Source organism: Chlorocebus sabaeus, chromosome 2, assembly GCF_047675955.1.
Source record: "Chlorocebus sabaeus isolate Y175 chromosome 2, mChlSab1.0.hap1, whole genome shotgun sequence".
NCBI classification, from domain to species: domain Eukaryota; kingdom Metazoa; phylum Chordata; class Mammalia; order Primates; family Cercopithecidae; genus Chlorocebus; species Chlorocebus sabaeus.
Window position 1 is genome coordinate 29,293,932 of NC_132905.1, and position 6,361 is coordinate 29,300,292.

The 6,361-nt window shown below is 47.8% G+C and overlaps 1 long non-coding RNA gene across 2 annotated transcripts; it reads left to right on the forward strand.

The window, feature by feature from the left end:
* Positions 1 to 626: 626 nt before the first annotated feature.
* Positions 627 to 4,315, forward strand: LOC103246578 (uncharacterized). 2 transcript variants are annotated; one of them, XR_005238015.2, is made up of 3 exons: positions 627 to 683; positions 2,001 to 2,135; positions 2,215 to 4,315. It is a non-coding gene; the product is annotated as an uncharacterized lncRNA (long non-coding RNA). The 2 variants fall into 2 exon arrangements; XR_012089502.1 differs by having other exon boundaries at positions 2,001 to 4,315.
* The last annotated feature ends 2,046 nt before the right edge of the window (positions 4,316 to 6,361 follow it).

Sequence of the window (6,361 nt, forward strand, 5' to 3'; positions counted from 1 at the left end):
CAACGGTCTAGCCTCCAGGTAAAATGGGGAGGATACTGCGTTCCAGGGCCAGGGGCGCGCGGGGATCCTTGCTGCAATTTGGTCCTGGGACAACCCCAGGACCTGTACGAGATTTTCCAAACGGACAATAGATTCTGCTCGCTCAGAGGAGATCGAAGCAGAGACTGCCAACTAGGCTCCAAGGGCGCGCAGAGAGCCCAGGCGCGTACTCAGAGGAAGCGGTATCTCCGCGCGGGGCTGGCGCCAGCCCTGGAAACGAATGGGTTCGGGCCCCAGGACCAGGAGAGAAGGGGGACTGATTCATTGGTGTTCCCTCTGTAGGGTCCCTATTCGCTAAGCTAAGCTCCATGCCCAGAGAAGAGGGACTGAAATTCACACCTCCTCCTACCTCCAACTCCTTCAGGCGCCCAAAGCTGCTGGAGGCTCTGGGCTATGTTAAGACCTTTTTTCTGCCGTCCTTTCATTCCCCAATCTGGGTATGAGGGCGCGGGAGAAAGGACTTCTTCACTCTGGATCGGAACTGGTAGAAAACTACAGTCTTCCGCCTTAACGCGAGACAAACCGCGGGCCCGCCCCCGGGGGAAGGTCTCCGCCGCTGAGGCTGCTTGGGAGCTCCGGTGCGCACCCCGGCATGTTCGGGTCCAGCAGCCCGCCAGGTGCGCTGCCGACGCCGCAGGCGGGAGGTAAGACCCCGTGTCTGGCTGCGCTTAAGGGTGGCCTGTCCCTGGCCTCTCTCCCCTGGTCCAGTGAGGGCCAGATACGAACTCTGGGAAGCCCCACACCTGATAAACGCCCTGGGGATTTTTTTCAACAGCCCCTCAAAATAAGGATATGAAAACACCCTATTCGGTTACTTTTTTCTCCAAGGTAACCATTAGGGTTGTTTCAACTTAAAAGCAGATTTGGGGGTGCCCCAGCCTTGCCCCTGCTTGTGAGATCCCCCAGGCCTCTGCTGTCCATCAGAGGTGTCCCTTGGCCCAGCAGCCCCGCGTGGGCACCTAACACGGCAGGCTCTAGGCCCAAATCTATTTCCTCTCCAGGATTATCTAATTCTCCGGGGCCAATATTTTTCCTCTTCTTCAGCGAAATAGCAGGGTCTATGGAAGTTTATAGCCAACGCCTCGCCTGCAGCCCCGGGAGTCTCAACCCAAGCCAGCCCAGCCTTGTAGCCCAGAGCAGCAAAGCCACAGCAGGCAAAGCGAGCTAACACGGGTCGCGCGGAGGTCGGGAGCCCTGGCTGCGGCGGCGGCGCCGGGGCAGTTATTCCCGGGTGACTCTGGGGACGCGCGCAGATGGGGGACGCCTCCGGCTACGCACTTGGGGCCAGCTGCAGCTCCCGGGAGCCCGGCGCTGATGGATCATCTCATTTCCCGACTTGATGGGCCGAAACCTGGGATGGCTGTACCGGCAGGGAGAGGGTGGGCTCAGGGACAGAGGGGTAGGCGGCCCTAGGTGCTGGATTTTGGTTAGGGAAGGACACATTTCTTAGAGAAGAAAACTAATTTCCCCTCATCGCGAGGTTATGATCCGTTTTTCCATTTTATGGTCTGAGCACAGGCGCCGCGCCCCTTGTCCCCATGGACCGCGCGCGGGCCCCGAGTGCAGTGGCAGTTCCCGGGGCCGCCTGGGGCGTCTGAGTCCGCCCGCACTGCGCCAGGTGGCATCTTTTCCCACCGGAGGCTGCGGAAGCAAAGGACTCGCCCTTTCAATTCCTGGAAAGAGCCCTGGGGGCATGTGGGCCGCAAAAACCTTCCTTCCATTCCGGGCCCACCTAAAGTCCGCATCTCCCCGTGGACTGGGAACTTGGGCTCTGGTCCGGTGCTCGCCCCGAGCCTCGGGGCACTGCGAAGCTAAGGGCCAACCCCGTGCCTCAGCAACCAGTTTGGAGCAAGGAGGCAGTATAGGTGTTGAAAGTCGGGGTAGTGGTGAGGGAGGGTTGTAGAAGGGTGGGTGGGAAATGCGCATCCAAATGCTTGAATTCCTTCTGTCTGACCCTCCAGCAAGATTAAGAAAGTCGTGTATCCCCTGGGAGGGAGAGGCTGCACGTCGCTGTCCTGACACCGCGCCCCAGGGCTCAAGCGGGAGTCAGAGGGAATGAGAAGAGTGGGAAGTCCGAGGCTAAGTTTGGGTGAGAGGTGAGCAGATGAACTGGAGAAGGGTGGTGTTGCGGGGATTCCTGCCTCTGGGCAGTAACTAAGAGTTTTTTCCTTTCAGCTTCCCAGAATCTTTCTCCATCTCAAGAAGTGGAACTTGGACTCCGCTCCAAGGCCTTCCTCCTTGGCTGGGTCTTGGAGAGCACTGAACAGATCTCAAACCTGGGATCTTAAAGAATCCCAAATCTGGGTGCACCTCAGCAGAATACGCTCTCAGGGACCAGACTGTCAGGAAAACCGCAGCTCTCTAGCGGGCCAGGAAACACCACATGGTTCAGGGCATCTGACAAAGTGCTGCCCAAAACCCAAAGCTGGTTCTGAGACCAGTAACATCACTGTCCCCTGGAGACTGCAGGATTGCAGGCCTCACCTAGCCCTACTGCATAGGAACCTGCGTCTGAGACATATCGAAGGACTGTGCACAGTCCAGTTGGAGAAGCCTTTGCCTCATTTACAGAACCTGAGTTTAGCCATTGACAACCAGTTCAATCCTGTTCCTCCCAGGCTCCTCTTCATCATCTGTCACGTGGGAGCTATTCTGTAGGTCCTGGGGGGCTCCTATGCACTCCTGAATGCACTTCAGACCAATGGAATCAGAATCTCTAGTTTGGTGGAGCCTAGGCAGCAGTGTGTGTTTTAGGTGTCTCCAGGTGATTTTAATGCCAGCCAGGAATGACTAGGGTAGAAATATCCACTTTACAGATTAGTTAGATTAGCTAAGATAAGGCCTGGGTAAGACAATATGTGTAGTGTTAAGCCCACTGCTCTCTGTAGCCTGATTCATTCTGACTTCAGCAAGCATGGCCTTGAACAATACTTAATTAGCCAAGTATGGCTAATTAACTTTGCTGTGCCTCAGTTTCCTTACCCATAAAATGAAGTTGATAATAGTGCCCACCACAAAGGGTGTTTGTGAGGATTTAGAATCCAATGTTTAAAATCGAATTCAATAAATATTAGTTTATAAAGTCAAATCCCCCAATCTCTCATTTTAAATTAAATGGTAGAGGGCCTGATTGCTTATTTATCTCACCCTACCACCCAAACCCCTCTCCAAGGCAAGAAGTCCTCTTCCAGAGCACAACAGCTTGCTGTGCTTCACTATTCTTGTCTAGTTTTGAACACTTTTTAGCACAAAAACCAACATTTTAAATTGCTTTGCAATTCAGTAAACCTGATCCTCTTGCAAAGGTTAATTTTGCCAAGTCCAGTAATCCCATTCCAGGTCCATCAGTTTCAGAAGCACTAGTGTGAAGGATGTGCTCAGCTCTGATCCCACCCGGAGATGCTGATTCCGTAGGTTTGAAGTGTGGTGGTGTATTTGTATATCTAACAAGTTCCTAAGTAATGCTGATGCTTCAAGTCAGAGGGGACCACACTTTGAGAACCAGAGTGGAAAATGAATGGTTGACTCAGAGCATCTCAGGAATCTCAATGGCAACACTGTCCCTTAGAAATGCAATGTGAAACACACACAGAATTTAACATAATTTAAAATATTCTGGTAGGTACATTTTAAAAAGTAAAAAAAAGAAACAGGTAAAATTAATTTTAATAATATACTTTCATTAACCAAATATATCCAAAATATTTTTTTCAACATCTAATCAAGAACAAATACGCAGTGAGGGTTAACGGAAAAATCACAAGATCTGTACATTTAGAAAAGGAGACTTTATTTCATGAGTTTCCACCACGAGGAAACAAAGTTCCCAGTAACATAGAGAAAATCAGAACTAAGAGAGAGAAATCAGGGCCACAGGACTTTGATTACTTGACTCAGCTGCACTTAAAGCCAGCTAGGAATCAGCTCACCTTCGACATCTTTTAAAAGATGATGGAGGAGGCTGCTCACGCCTGTAATCCCAGCACTTTGGGAGGCCCAGGTGGGCGGATCAAGAGGTCAAGAGTTCAAGACCAGCCTGGCCAACATAGTGAAACCTAGTCTCTACTAAAAATACAAAAATATTAGCCAGGACTGGTGGCGGATGCCTGTAATCCCAGCTACTCAAGAGGCTAAGGCAGGAGAATTGCTTGAACCTGGGAGGCAGAGGTCGCAGTGAGCAGAAATCATGCCACTGCACTCCAGCCTGGATGACAGTGAGACACTCTATCTCAAAAAGAAAAAGAAGAAGAAAAAAAAAAAGAGATGACAGAGGAAATCCATTTTATGGATTTGTAAGTGTCACAAGTCGGAACAGAGTAGCAATTTGCATTTGTTGGGCGTCTTGTCCTAGCATTCAGGTCCTTTGATGCATTATTATTTTAAAAATGACATTAGTAGCAAAATATATAATCTTTAGGCCATGTTTTATATCCCATTTCTTAAGAATGTCCTATGTATGACCTGGAATCTAAAGTACCTTGGCAATTGGAGATCTGATAAAAGATCAAGATTGGAAACCATATGGTAGATGTAATTCTCACAGACAAATAGTCCAACCCAATTACTGCTAACAGACTGCTCATTACTTCCTTCCAAGAGAATGAAATTCGAAATAGAGCTTGACAGGAGTATAAATAAACACAGATAATATTCCTTCTTATGTGGCTACACCAATACATTTCATACACCTGTGACTGTACCTTTATAGCTTTATATTGTGGTTATTTTTCTGTGTTTCCTACTAGTTGAGAACTCCTTGAGGGCAAGGACCATATTTAATATATTTCTGTATCCCCAACACCTATCATAAGGCCTGCAACACCACAGATGCAAAATAGTATTTCCTGAATTTAGGCTTCTCTATCACATTGCTTTGTTATTTCCAGGAGTCACTAATGCCAGCACGTGCATGAAGTTGAAATACATTGTAATCATTATGTTCTAAAAGTATCCCTACATTACCAATGGTTGAGGTCTGTTACAGAAACATTTATGGGTATTTATCAGACACTGTTCTAAGCTCTGTTATAAACAGATCAACAAGACACACACCATTTTTCTCGCCCTTGGACCTTTGTCCTTATTGTTCCTTCTATCTTGAATGCTTTTCCCACACCCTTACTCTCCTCTGTATCCCTAGGACTCCTCACTTGCCTTGCTCAGGTCTGTCTTCAAATGGGACCCTCTCAGGGAAGACTCTCCTGGACATTCTATTTCAAATGATACCCTCTCTCCCCCCCCCACCCTTGGTCTAGGCTTTGTTTTTCTCCTTACAACATATTGCTTTCTTAACAGTCTGCATTTCATCAAATTTAAGGTTCCATATTATTGTAAACCACACCATTATTTTATGTACTATTACAAAAGCAAAACTTACTGCCAGTTAAACCATGGCATGCCATCGATCAGGACCCATTCAGAGTAAGAACTGATGAAATGCATTCATTTATATTATTCTTTGTCTGGTCCTTTTAATTAGAATAAAGATCTCAATCTTTTTTTAAAAAAAGTTCTTATTCTCCAGTGCCTTAAAACATAATAGGCATTTAAAATGTTAAATGTGGGAGGATAAAATCCATGTCTTCAAGAGTGAGATCAAGTAAACAGTTATGAAACAATATAATAAATGTTCAAATAGAAGATGGTAGGAATTTTTGTCTGCATGCAGAGAAGAGCGTGTTTCCCTCAGCCTGGCTGGGAAGGGCCTTTCAAGGGAGGTGATGACCAAGCTGGTCTAGAAGAGTGTGGGAGGCAGATTCACTGCAGGAGAGGATCTTCAAGCATCAAAGTGCAGTGATATAAAAGTATGAAAATGCAGGAAAACTGGAGGTTATTCTGTCTGACCAAAATGTGTGTTGTGTCTAAAGCAGTGATTCTCAACCTTGAACGAGTATGAGAATTGCCTGCAGGGTTTGTTAAAGCACATTGTTGGGCTCCTTCCCCAGCGATTCTGATTCCATAGGACTGGAGTGCAGCAAGAGAACTTGCATTTCTAATAGGTTCCAAGGTGACTCTGATACTGCAGGTCCAAGGACCACACTTTAGGAACTGCTGGCCTGCGGGGAGGCTGGAGGAGGCAATCAGTCATCTCAGCTCAGGTGCTGCCGTACACTCAGCCTTGGTGTATATGCTCAGATGAGGCATGGAGACCACGAGGGGACGAGAGCAGCAAGGGGCTTTTCGTTTCCTCATTATGATGTGCAATAAGTAGAGTGCAGGAATTTTTTCTATAGCTTCCTAAGTCTGGGGAAAGCAAACACTTTTCCTTGTGTCCAAGATGTCCTCTTGTTCTTTAAGACTGAAAGAGAACAAATATACTAAC